Source organism: Vicugna pacos, unplaced genomic scaffold (assembly GCF_048564905.1).
Source record: "Vicugna pacos unplaced genomic scaffold, VicPac4 scaffold_193, whole genome shotgun sequence".
Classification (NCBI taxonomy): Eukaryota; Metazoa; Chordata; class Mammalia; order Artiodactyla; family Camelidae; genus Vicugna; species Vicugna pacos.
Window position 1 is genome coordinate 359,119 of NW_027328872.1, and position 14,451 is coordinate 373,569.

At 45.3% G+C, this 14,451-nt stretch overlaps 1 long non-coding RNA gene across 1 annotated transcript in view; it reads left to right on the forward strand.

The window, feature by feature from the left end:
* The window catches only part of LOC140695286 (uncharacterized), a 41,927-nt gene that overhangs the window by 7,988 nt on the left and 19,488 nt on the right, over positions 1 to 14,451 (forward strand). Inside the window, exon 2 of the long non-coding RNA XR_012070977.1 lies at positions 589 to 661. This is a non-coding gene — a long non-coding RNA (uncharacterized lncRNA). The remainder of the gene's footprint in view (positions 1 to 588; positions 662 to 14,451) is intronic.

Sequence of the window (14,451 nt, forward strand, 5' to 3'; positions counted from 1 at the left end):
TGTAGCAGATCCTAAGTCTTTTCATTCTGATTTCAAAACCAAGGCCCCCTGGATCCCTCAGACCAGATGAACGATATCTCTGATTCAGCCCCACACGTGCTCTATTGGCAAAATGCCCAATTGGTCCCTGGTCCTGCAGATGCACTGGGTGTGGCCATGGGACATATTGGTAATCTCAACCACGTGACCAGTTTTGATGCTTTATCATTGGTACACATTTTGGTTTGCTCTCTGGCTTCGACCCACCACATCCCACAATGCACTCCAGATCCCTGAGACTCAGCGTGTGCCATCATTCGTAGCCCTATCCCTCACAGAACGTTGCCTCTGCTACCTCAAATGTGGCAGCTGGGATCTTGGACTCCGAATCAACTGTGGGGATATTTTGCGCTGGTTTCTTTGAGTTCTGTCAGCCAAGCATCTGCTGTGCACTCTTGTAAATCTCAGCACATCACCTTCTATCCCATGTCTCCTGTCCGCTTGAGAGTGTGCGTCCAAGTTAAACAGAGTTTCACCCTTGTTGCTCCATCACCAGGGGTCAGACCCTCACTGGATTCCATTTCCTGCTTTGCCTTCTCCTGCTTCCAGGTGTCCTGAGGCCTCATCCTGTCTTTGGAAGTAACTGACCTCTCTTCGGCAAGTGTCCTGTGCCAAGGGCTGGGTGAGTGGATGTTTCCATTGCTCTGTTCATGGGAGCGAGTGAGTGCAGGTTGCACTTCTTCTCTGCCAACTGGGCATCGATGAATCAACACTATCCAGATACATTTCACAGAAATGTGATATTTGCTTAGCTCTTTGTTTCTATACAGCCGTGGTGGGAGGGATGGTCCGAATACACCTGTTTTGACATTGTGTTGATATCTCATTTGCAGTCTTTAAGAAGTTTAAAAGAATTCATTTACATGTTTTGGGAGTTATACGGAAATGAAGTTATTTTTTGAAACACACTCAATCGACCTAGAAGCCAGACTTGTCAATTTTGGTAACATTTTGTCAGCTCGACGGAAAACCTAGACAGATAGAATGCAAATTGGCAGTCCAAACTGTTAAAGGGTTCATGTCGGCTCTTTACGGTTGAAGCCTCCGAAACCAACAGGAACCATGAAATAACTATTGGAAACTTGAAATAACCCCCAAACTTGGATACACTTGTGCATTGGTGCCCTTTACTCCCAATGACACCTACTGGCCAATATTGGCATTTCAAGGGGTAACATCCCTCTCTAGGAAAATACAAGAGGAAAGAAACCAAATATATACATGTAGGTTTGAATCCAAAAGCACCTAGAGGCATTCTAGCTAGGAGAACCCTGCTGCAATTATGCTAGTCTATGGAGAACCAGGTGTTCTTCTATCAGTGATGAGAACGCTTAATCATCCGATCATGTTGGGTAAAGCCATTTAACGCAACCAAGTCTGCACCCGCATGATATAGTGCCCACGGGGGCTTGACTCAAGTGAAAGACGATCCACATAAGCTGTGTCTTTTATATCATTGGCGACTTTTACAGTACAGTTCTCTTTCTGACTTGTACTATTTACCTATACTGTCTTGAAAAATTGAGGCCTAATACAGATTCAAGTTCAGTCAGATTCCCCTCTCTTACCACACTCCCTTCACCCCAGGGAAGACATAAACACAACATTTGCTGAATCTAGCGGAAGGCCATCGTTTCTAGGTGTGAGCTAAGTATTCAATTCCTATCTATTTCAGCCAAGTTTATTGGACCTTTAAGGAGTTCACTGTTGTTCACAGAGTGTGAAGCTGGAGGAACTCTGATTCTAGGAGGGGCTTGTTTTACTCGTAATGGCTTCATTGCAGCTCAGCTACTGATCCTTCAAAATGGATGCCTGTGTGGAGGGGAGGGAAGGCAAGTGCTTGCTAGCTAGGCCCAAACCTGGGAAAAGGCTTACCTGGGCTTGGTGAATTCTGGTCTGAATGGCTTGGGAAGGCCCCTTGGGAAGTGTGGATTCCCATGACCTCTTCCAAGAACAGGAGCGTTTTGATCATCTCTGCCATCTCTTCTCTTGCAGACGTCAGGGACCTTGGACCCGTTCTTGGAGAAGAGAATTGAGGAACTTCCTCAAGTCCACGTTGGCACTCCGTATGTTTCTGCCAGTATCAGCGAGGTTCAATATGTCTCATGAATGTCTTTTGAGCCTGGTATCCTCTACAGCTGTCTCCACGCCAGTATTCTCCATTGTAGCAGAACATCTCTCATCCATGTGTTCGCATCTCTCCTCAATCCGTTCAGCCAGCTTTTCGGCCAGCTTCTCTTCGTGTCTCCCCTAAAGTTGACTTCACCAGGACTGGGCAAGTCTGAAAGTACCTCGGAGCCTCACCAGTAAGCTGATGACAGGCAGATCTTCCACTGTCTGCCCTTTCAGGTTCTGGAAACTGACCTGTGACCTCAGGTCTTTGGGCAGCAGCAGTATCTCGAACTTACACAGCTTCCCGGACCAAACACCTAAGCCAAGCTCCACAGAGGGCGGCAGCCCCTCCATCACACTGATCCACCCACAGAACTCTGCCCGGTTACCTAGGATCCAACAGCCACAACAAGCCTCGCGGTACACACCAACATTCCACCTGGAATCCAACCGCAAACTGCCATCCCCAATGGCTGCTGCCTCTTGTCAGTGTTGGGGGAGGGGCTGCATCCGACGAGAAGTTCCTAAGGTAAATGTGATTCTACCCACTAGCGTCCCATGGGCCTTTCTTCTTCCCTCTTTCCTTTTGTTCAGATCTCTATGCACAGTACCAATGGAGGGAAGTGTGTCCCTTTTCAGTTGATGGTTTCACACGTCTTTAAACTTTCTAACAGTTCACAGTACACAGAGACCCACTAAAGGAGACTTATGTTCCTATAATATCCGTACACCCGGAATACATATGCGTCGCCTGATTTCTGCTAAAACACCCGCACTCTCAGGACATGGATCCATTGGTTTCATGGGGGCTGAAATTCCAAGAAATGAAACCAACCCCAATGTGCACTTTGCTGTCAGTCTCTTTTGCTCTTAGTACACTTTGGCAGAGCTACTTGCCTTTGTTATAGGCTTCTTACAATTCTTCTCTACGTAGCCTAGAATATGGCATTCCTTCATCCTGTTGGAAGACATACAAGTCTACATCACGGACTAGGAATCCATTTGATTCCAAATCGGCATTAGGGTTAGGTCACGATATGTTCTTATGAATCAAAATTTACGAATATGAATGCACGCCTCCGAATACAAGTGTGCTGAGTACATGCAAGCCGCGATAATGGGTCGATGCATGCTGAATGATCCTTGACATCACCTTAAGTATTTTCTTTTGAATAATCATGGTTCCCTTGGTAAATATCAGCCAACCGTACCATTTTGGTGTTTGCTTGTTGGTTTGATTCTTTGTTGGTCTGCTTCTCGCTTGTATTGCAAACACGACAGGCCATGCATCTCTCCTTAAGCTTGAAACAGAGAGTCAAATAAGCTGATTCACTTAAGAGAGTGCTTCCAATCACCTATGATTTCCTGCTTCCCTCTCCCATCTTTAGGGTTTTGATGTCCTCCTTGCCTTCTTCTTGTTTCTTCTTTGCCACTCCTGCTCTTCTTGCATTTCCAATAATGGTTTCTTCTTTCCATTTCATCTTGCTGCTTTTCTATTCAGGGTAGATTTCTCAACCATTCTTGTAGGATAAGTTTTGAACTGCTGAATTCTTTTAAGATTTGCCGGTTTGTGGAATTTTCTAGCTCTGCCGTTATTAGGACTGGCGGTCATGTGGCATAGGCTCCCCTAGGTGGCAGCATTTGGCCATTCAGGATATGGTCTGTGTCCTGGCACTCCTCCCTCTCCTGCAATATTGCTGCCGAGATATCAGCTGAATCCCCTCTTGAGGTTCCCTTGTGACTATGTTGTTTCCTCCAGGTGCATTTTAAATCACTGTGATATTCGTGAGCTTTGTTGATTTGAATCATACAGCTGCTGGTAGGTCTATTGGGATTCCACCTCCTTTGGATGCTGTGTAATTCCTGAATTCGCATACATGATTCTTTCTTGGCTTTCAGGAAGTTTCAGTCTGATTTTTCTACAGATAAATTTTCAGACATTTTTTGTTTCCTTATCTCTTGCTTTTCCATCTGGGACCCTTATGAATTCTAGTCTTTCATGCCCTGTCTTAACCCAGGGTTCAACAGCAATGTTTACATTGCTTTGCACTTGCTTTCCTATGTCTGCTTCTGACCGAGGTTTTTCTGATCCCATGTCTTCACAGTCATTCACGCGTCCCTCTGCATTATCTAGTCTGCTTACGACTAAATTTTAGCCCTGATATTATCACATCCATTGAGTTTCCTGATATTTTTTGGCTCGTCTTTAGACTTTCTCTTCCCCTTTTCCGGTATTCTGCCTTATGTGATTCTGAGACACTGTTGTTTTTCAGTGATTTCCTGACCTCCATTTTCAACACATGGTCTGGATAGCGTTTTGCAGTCTAGTTGTTTGAAAGCTTATCTTTTGGGCCTTCAATATCTTTGGAACTGAAAATGGTACTTCCTGTTTCTTTTACTGTACTTCTTCACCTCTACTGCTCAGGTAATATCAGGTATGTAATGTGGACTTCTAGGGCTTTGTTAAGTGAAAATTTTAGACTTTTGGCTCTACGCAATTCCATGGGATTTCTGTGCGGACAATTTCTCCTAGACATTGATGCCATATCGTGTTCCTGTGTGTGTTGTCTGGTATATCTCCAATTGCTGTTGTTGCATTAGTTTTGATGAAAAACCAATACTATTTCGATTTGCATAACTTCATTTTGATAATGCTTATCTCACAATTCTGAAAGTGCGCAGGACACTTCCTCTTGTGGAAATGAAGCTTTTAAAGGTTCTCAGCTCTGCATTCTGCTCTATGTCATTTTGGAGTGTTTCCAAAACAGCAAACTGAGAGTGTGCTTGTGCTTTGTAGTTCCACGGGAATGTGCCAATGAAAGCAGTTCTTCTCAGAGCTTCTCTGTCTACAGAAACACCAGTGGAAGCATATCTATGGATGTCACATATCAGGGCCTGCTGGAATGATCCCGCAGACCTACCTTGGTGTCCTCGGTGCCGTACCGTGCTGGTGCCATCCAAAGTGTAGCATCCGCTTTAGGGAGATAAGGCTGTAGGTAATGCTTCCTCTTCTAACGCTGTGGACTTGGACCACTCTTCCTTGTCCTCTCATCCTTGTGGCACGGGTGCACGAAGGCAACCACACAGCTGTTGCGCATCCTGTGCCTCAAACCAAACCATAATCCCAGCCCAGGTTATGAATGTAGCAGATCCTAAGGCTTTTCATTCTGATTTCAAAACCAAGGCCCCCTGGATCCCTCAGACCAGATGAACGATATCTCTGATTCAGCCCCACACGTGCTCTATTGGCAAAATGCCCAATTGGTCCCTGGTCCTGCAGATGCACTGGGTGTGGCCATGGGACATATTGGTAATCTCAACCACGTGACCAGTTTTGATGCTTTATCATTGGTACACATTTTGGTTTGCTCTCTTGATTCGACCCACCACATCCCACAATGCACTCCAGATCCCTGAGACTCAGCGTGTGCCATCATTCGTAGCCCTATCCCTCACAGAACGTTGCCTCTGCTACCTCAAATGTGGCAGCTGGGATCTTGGACTCCGAATCAACTGTGGGGATATTTTGCGCTGGTTTCTTTGAGTTCTGTCAGCCAAGCATCTGCTGTGCACTCTTGTAAATCTCAGCACATCACCTTCTATCCCATGTCTCCTGTCCGCTTGAGAGTGTGCGTCCAAGTTAAACAGAGTTTCACCCCTGTTGCTCCATCACCAGGGGTCAGACCCTCACTTGATTCCATTTCCTGCTTTGCCTTCTCCTGCTTCCAGGTGTCCTGAGGCCTCATCCTGTCTTTGGAAGTAACTGACCTCTCTTCAGCACGTGTCCTGTGCCAAGGGCTGGGTGAGTGGATGTTTCCATTGCTCTGTTCATGGGAGCGAGTGAGTGCAGGTTGCACTTCTTCTCTGCCAACTGGGCATCGATGAATCAACACTATCCAGATACATTTCACAGAAATGTGATATTTGCTTAGCTCTTTGTTTCTATACAGCCGTGGTGGGAGGGATGGTCCGAATACACCTGTTTTGACATTGTGTTGATATCTCATTTGCAGTCTTTAAGAAGTTTAAAAGAATTCATTTACATGTTTTGGGAGTTATACGAAAATGAAGTTATATTTTGAAACACACTCAATCGACCTAGAAGCCAGACTTGTCAATTTTGGTAACATTTTGTCAGCTCGACGGAAAACCTAGACAGATAGAATGCAAATTGGCAGTCCAAACTGTTAAAGGGTTCATGTCGGCTCTTTACGGTTGAAGCCTCCGAAACCAACAGGAACCATGAAATAACTATTGGAAACTTGAAATAACCCCCAAACTTGGATACACTTGTGCATTGGTGCCCTTTACTCCCAATGACACCTACTGGCCAATATTGGCATTTCAAGGGGTAACATCCCTCTCTAGGAAAATACAAGAGGAAAGAAACCAAATATATACATGTAGGTTTGAATCCAAAAGCACCTAGAGGCATTCTAGCTAGGAGAACCCTGCTGCAATTATGCTAGTCTATGGAGAACCAGGTGTTCTTCTATCAGTGATGAGAACGCTTAATCATCCGATCATGTTGGGTAAAGCCATTTAACGCAACCAAGTCTGCACCCGCATGATATAGTGCCCACGGGGGCTTGACTCAAGTGAAAGACGATCCACATAAGCTGTGTCTTTTATATCATTGGCGACTTTTACAGTACAGTTCTCTTTCTGACTTGTACTATTTACCTGTACTGTCTTGAAAAATTGAGGCCTAATACAGATTCAAGTTCAGTCAGATTCCCCTCTCTTACCACACTCCCTTCACCCCAGGGAAGACATAAACACAACATTTGCTGAATCTAGCGGAAGGCCATCGTTTCTAGGTGTGAGCTAAGTATTCAATTCCTATCTATTTCAGCCAAGTTTATTGGACCTTTAAGGAGTTCACTGTTGTTCACAGAGTGTGAAGCTGGAGGAACTCTGATTCTAGGAGGGGCTTGTTTTACTCGTAATGGCTTCATTGCAGCTCAGCTACTGATCCTTCAAAATGGATGCCTGTGTGGAGGGGAGGGAAGGCAAGTGCTTGCTAGCTAGGCCCAAACCTGGGAAAAGGCTTACCTGGGCTTGGTGAATTCTGGTCTGAATGGCTTGGGAAGGCCCCTTGGGAAGTGTGGATTCCCATGACCTCTTCCAAGAACAGGAGCGTTTTGATCATCTCTGCCATCTCTTCTCTTGCAGACGTCAGGGACCTTGGACCCGTTCTTGGAGAAGAGAATTGAGGAACTTCCTCAAGTCCACGTTGGCACTCCGTATGTTTCTGCCAGTATCAGCGAGGTTCAATATGTCTCATGAATGTCTTTTGAGCCTGGTATCCTCTACAGCTGTCTCCACGCCAGTATTCTCCATTGTAGCAGAACATCTCTCATCCATGTGTTCGCATCTCTCCTCAATCCGTTCAGCCAGCTTTTCGGCCAGCTTCTCTTCGTGTCTCCCCTAAAGTTGACTTCACCAGGACTGGGCAAGTCTGAAAGTACCTCGGAGCCTCACCAGTAAGCTGATGACAGGCAGATCTTCCAATGTCTGCCCTTTCAGGTTCTGGAAACTGACCTGTGACCTCAGGTCTTTGGGCAGCAGCAGTATCTCGAACTTACACAGCTTCCCGGACCAAACACCTAAGCCAAGCTCCACAGAGGGCGGCAGCCCCTCCATCACACTGATCCACCCACAGAACTCTGCCCGGTTACCTAGGATCCAACAGCCACAACAAGCCTCGCGGTACACACCAACATTCCACCTGGAATCCAACCGCTAACTGCCATCCCCAATGGCTGCTGCATCTTGTCAGTGTTGGGGGAGGGGCTGCATCCGACAAGAAGTTCCTAAGGTAAATGTGATTCTACCCACTAGCGTCCCATGGGCCTTTCTTCTTCCCTCTTTCCTTTTGTTCAGATCTCTATGCACAGTACCAATGGAGGGAAGTGTGTCCCTTTTCAGTTGATGTTTTCACACGTCTTTAAACTTTCTAACAGTTCACAGTACAAAGAGACCCACTAAAGGAGACTTATGTTCCTATAATATCCGTACATCCGGAATACATATGCATCGCCAGATTTCTGCTGAAACACCCGCACTCTCAGGACATGGATCCATTGGTTTCATGGGGGCTGAAATTCCAAGAAATGAAACCAACCCCAATGTGCACTTTGCTGTCAGTCTCTTTTGCTCTTAGTACACTTTGGCAGAGCTACTTGCCTTTGTTATAGGCTTCTTACAATTCTTCTCTACGTAGCCTAGAATATGGCATTCCTTCATCCTGTTGGAAGACATACAAGTCTACATCACGGACTAGGAATCCATTTGATTCCAAATCGGCATTAGGGTTAGGTCACGATATGTTCTTATGAATCAAAATTTATGAATATGAATGCACGCCTCCGAATACAAGTGTGCTGAGTACATGCAAGCCGCGATAATGGGTCGATGCATGCTGAATGATCCTTGACATCACCTTAAGTATTTTCTTTTGAATAATCATGGTTCCCTTGGTAAATATCAGCCAACCGTACCATTTTGGTGTTTGCTTGTTGGTTTGATTCTTTGTTGGTCTGCTTCTCGCTTGTATTGCAAACACGACAGGCCATGCATCTCTCCTTAAGCTTGAAACAGAGAGTCAAATAAGCTGATTCACTTAAGAGAGTGCTTCCAATCACCTATGATTTCCTGCTTCCCTCTCCCATCTTTAGGGTTTTGATGTCCTCCTTGCCTTCTTCTTGTTTCTTCTTTGCCACTCCTGCTCTTCTTGCATTTCCAATAATGGTTTCTTCTTTCCATTTCATCTTGCTGCTTTTCTATTCAGGGTAGATTTCTCAACCATTCTTGTAGGATAAGTTTTGAACTGCTGAATTCTTTTAAGATTTGCCGGTTTGTGGAATTTTCTAGCTCTGCCGTTATTAGGACTGGCGGTCATGTGGCATAGGCTCCCCTAGTTGGCAGCATTTGGCCATTCAGGATATGGTCTGTGTCCTGGCACTCCTCCCTCTCCTGCAATATTGCTGCCGAGATATCAGCTGAATCCCCTCTTGAGGTTCCCTTGTGACTATGTTGTTTCCTCCAGGTGCATTTTAAATCACTGTGATATTCGTGAGCTTTGTTGATTTGAATCATACAGCTGCTGGTAGGTCTATTGGGATTCCACCTCCTTTGGATGCTGTGTAATTCCTGAATTCGCATACATGATTCTTTCTTGGCTTTCAGGAAGTTTCAGTCTGATTTTTCTACAGATAAATTTTCAGACATTTTTTGTTTCCTTATCTCTTGCTTTTCCATCTGGGACCCTTATGAATTCTAGTCTTTCATGCCCTGTCTTAACCCAGGGTTCAACAGCAATGTTTACATTGCTTTGCACTTGCTTTCCTATGTCTGCTTCTGACCGAGGTTTTTCTGATCCCATGTCTTCACAGTCATTCACGCGTCCCTCTGCATTATCTAGTCTGCTTACGACTAAATTTTAGCCCTGATATTATCACATCCATTGAGTTTCCTGATATTTTTTGGCTCGTCTTTAGACTTTCTCTTCCCCTTTTCCGGTATTCTGCCTTATGTGATTCTGAGACACTGTTGTTTTTCAGTGATTTCCTGACCTCCATTTTCAACACATGGTCTGGATAGCGTTTTGCAGTCTAGTTGTTTGAAAGCTTATCTTTTGGGCCTTCAATATCTTTGGAACTGAAAATGGTACTTCCTGTTTCTTTTACTGTACTTCTTCACCTCTACTGCTCAGGTAATATCAGGTATGTAATGTGGACTTCTAGGGCTTTGTTAAGTGAAAATTTTAGACTTTTGGCTCTACGCAATTCCATGGGATTTCTGTGCGGACAATTTCTCCTAGACATTGATGCCATATCGTGTTCCTGTGTGTGTTGTCTGGTATATCTCCAATTGCTGTTGTTGCATTAGTTTTGATGAAAAACCAATACTATTTCGATTTGCATAACTTCATTTTGATAATGCTTATCTCACAATTCTGAAAGTGCGCAGGACACTTCCTCTTGTGGAAATGAAGCTTTTAAAGGTTCTCAGCTCTGCATTCTGCTCTATGTCATTTTGGAGTGTTTCCAAAACAGCAAACTGAGAGTGCGCTTGTGCTTTGTAGTTCCACGGGAATGTGCCAATGAAAGCAGTTCTTCTCAGAGCTTCTCTGTCTACAGAAACACCAGTGGAAGCATATCTATGGATGTCACATATCAGGGCCTGCTGGAATGATCCCGCAGACCTACCTTGGTGTCCTCGGTGCCGTACCGTGCTGGTGCCATCCAAAGTGTAGCATCCGCTTTAGGGAGATAAGGCTGTAGGTAATGCTTCCTCTTCTAACGCTGTGGACTTGGACCACTCTTCCTTGTCCTCTCATCCTTGTGGCACGGGTGCACGAAGGCAACCACACAGCTGTTGCGCATCCTGTGCCTCAAACCAAACCATAATCCCAGCCCAGGTTATGAATGTAGCAGATCCTAAGTCTTTTCATTCTGATTTCAAAACCAAGGCCCCCTGGATCCCTCAGACCAGATGAACGATATCTCTGATTCAGCCCCACACGTGCTCTATTGGCAAAATGCCCAATTGGTCCCTGGTCCTGCAGATGCACTGGGTGTGGCCATGGGACATATTGGTAATCTCAACCACGTGACCAGTTTTGATGCTTTATCATTGGTGCACATTTTGGTTTGCTCTCTTGATTCGACCCACCACATCCCACAATGCACTCCAGATCCCTGAGACTCAGCGTGTGCCATCATTCGTAGCCCTATCCCTCACAGAACGTTGCCTCTGCTACCTCAAATGTGGCAGCTGGGATCTTGGACTCCGAATCAACTGTGGGGATATTTTGCGCTGGTTTCTTTGAGTTCTGTCAGCCAAGCATCTGCTGTGCACTCTTGTAAATCTCAGCACATCACCTTCTATCCCATGTCTCCTGTCCGCTTGAGAGTGTGCGTCCAAGTTAAACAGAGTTTCACCCCTGTTGCTCCATCACCAGGGGTCAGACCCTCACTTGATTCCATTTCCTGCTTTGCCTTCTCCTGCTTCCAGGTGTCCTGAGGCCTCATCCTGTCTTTGGAAGTAACTGACCTCTCTTCAGCACGTGTCCTGTGCCAAGGGCTGGGTGAGTGGATGTTTCCATTGCTCTGTTCATGGGAGCGAGTGAGTGCAGGTTGCACTTCTTCTCTGCCAACTGGGCATCGATGAATCAACACTATCCAGATACATTTCACAGAAATGTGATATTTGCTTAGCTCTTTGTTTCTATACAGCCGTGGTGGGAGGGATGGTCCGAATACACCTGTTTTGACATTGTGTTGATATCTCATTTGCAGTCTTTAAGAAGTTTAAAAGAATTCATTTACATGTTTTGGGAGTTATACGAAAATGAAGTTATTTTTTGAAACACACTCAATCGACCTAGAAGCCAGACTTGTCAATTTTGGTAACATTTTGTCAGCTCGACGGAAAACCTAGACAGATAGAATGCAAATTGGCAGTCCAAACTGTTAAAGGGTTCATGTCGGCTCTTTACGGTTGAAGCCTCCGAAACCAACAGGAACCATGAAATAACTATTGGAAACTTGAAATAACCCCCAAACTTGGATACACTTGTGCATTGGTGCCCTTTACTCCCAATGACACCTACTGGCCAATATTGGCATTTCAAGGGGTAACATCCCTCTCTAGGAAAATACAAGAGGAAAGAAACCAAATATATACATGTAGGTTTGAATCCAAAAGCACCTAGAGGCATTCTAGCTAGGAGAACCCTGCTGCAATTATGCTAGTCTATGGAGAACCAGGTGTTCTTCTATCAGTGATGAGAACGCTTAATCATCCGATCATGTTGGGTAAAGCCATTTAACGCAACCAAGTCTGCACCCGCATGATATAGTGCCCACGGGGGCTTGACTCAAGTGAAAGACGATCCACATAAGCTGTGTCTTTTATATCATTGGCGACTTTTACAGTACAGTTCTCTTTCTGACTTGTACTATTTACCTGTACTGTCTTGAAAAATTGAGGCCTAATACAGATTCAAGTTCAGTCAGATTCCCCTCTCTTACCACACTCCCTTCACCCCAGGGAAGACATAAACACAACATTTGCTGAATCTAGCGGAAGGCCATCGTTTCTAGGTGTGAGCTAAGTATTCAATTCCTATCTATTTCAGCCAAGTTTATTGGACCTTTAAGGAGTTCACTGTTGTTCACAGAGTGTGAAGCTGGAGGAACTCTGATTCTAGGAGGGGCTTGTTTTACTCGTAATGGCTTCATTGCAGCTCAGCTACTGATCCTTCAAAATGGATGCCTGTGTGGAGGGGAGGGAAGGCAAGTGCTTGCTAGCTAGGCCCAAACCTGGGAAAAGGCTTACCTGGGCTTGGTGAATTCTGGTCTGAATGGTTTGGGAAGGCCCCTTGGGAAGTGTGGATTCCCATGACCTCTTCCAAGAACAGGAGCGTTTTGATCATCTCTGCCATCTCTTCTCTTGCAGACGTCAGGGACCTTGGACCCGTTCTTGGAGAAGAGAATTGAGGAACTTCCTCAAGTCCACGTTGGCACTCCGTATGTTTCTGCCAGTATCAGCGAGGTTCAATATGTCTCATGAATGTCTTTTGAGCCTGGTATCCTCTACAGCTGTCTCCACGCCAGTATTCTCCATTGTAGCAGAACATCTCTCATCCATGTGTTCGCATCTCTCCTCAATCCGTTCAGCCAGCTTTTCGGCCAGCTTCTCTTCGTGTCTCCCCTAAAGTTGACTTCACCAGGACTGGGCAAGTCTGAAAGTACCTCGGAGCCTCACCAGTAAGCTGATGACAGGCAGATCTTCCACTGTCTGCCCTTTCAGGTTCTGGAAACTGACCTGTGACCTCAGGTCTTTGGGCAGCAGCAGTATCTCGAACTTACACAGCTTCCCGGACCAAACACCTAAGCCAAGCTCCACAGAGGGCGGCAGCCCCTCCATCACACTGATCCACCCACAGAACTCTGCCCGGTTACCTAGGATCCAACAGCCACAACAAGCCTCGCGGTACACACCAACATTCCACCTGGAATCCAACCGCTAACTGCCATCCCCAATGGCTGCTGCATCTTGTCAGTGTTGGGGGAGGGGCTGCATCCGACAAGAAGTTCCTAAGGTAAATGTGATTCTACCCACTAGCGTCCCATGGGCCTTTCTTCTTCCCTCTTTCCTTTTGTTCAGATCTCTATGCACAGTACCAATGGATGGAAGTGTGTCCCTTTTCAGTTGATGTTTTCACACGTCTTTAAACTTTCTAACAGTTCACAGTACAAAGAGACCCACTAAAGGAGACTTATGTTCCTATAATATCCGTACATCCGGAATACATATGCATCGCCTGATTTCTGCTAAAACACCCGCACTCTCAGGACATGGATCCATTGGTTTCATGGGGGCTGAAATTCCAAGAAATGAAACCAACCCCAATGTGCACTTTGCTGTCAGTCTCTTTTGCTCTTAGTACACTTTGGCAGAGCTACTTGCCTTTGTTATAGGCTTCTTACAATTCTTCTCTACGTAGCCTAGAATATGGCATTCCTTCATCCTGTTGGAAGACATACAAGTCTACATCACGGACTAGGAATCCATTTGATTCCAAATCGGCATTAGGGTTAGGTCACGATATGTTCTTATGAATCAAAATTTACGAATATGAATGCACGCCTCCGAATACAAGTGTGCTGAGTACATGCAAGCCGCGATAATGGGTCGATGCATGCTGAATGATCCTTGACATCACCTTAAGTATTTTCTTTTGAATAATCATGGTTCCCTTGGTAAATATCAGCCAACCGTACCATTTTGGTGTTTGCTTGTTGGTTTGATTCTTTGTTGGTCTGCTTCTCGCTTGTATTGCAAACACGACAGGCCATGCATCTCTCCTTAAGCTTGAAACAGAGAGTCAAATAAGCTGATTCACTTAAGAGAGTGCTTCCAATCACCTATGATTTCCTGCTTCCCTCTCCCATCTTTAGGGTTTTGATGTCCTCCTTGCCTTCTTCTTGTTTCTTCTTTGCCACTCCTGCTCTTCTTGCATTTCCAATAATGGTTTCTTCTTTCCATTTCATCTTGCTGCTTTTCTATTCAGGGTAGATTTCTCAACCATTCTTGTAGGATAAGTTTTGAACTGCTGAATTCTTTTAAGATTTGCCGGTTTGTGGAATTTTCTAGCTCTGCCGTTATTAGGACTGGCGGTCATGTGGCATAGGCTCCCCTAGTTGGCAGCATTTGGCCATTCAGGATATGGTCTGTGTCCTGGCACTCCTCCCTCTCCTGCAATATTGCTGCCGAGATATCAGCTGA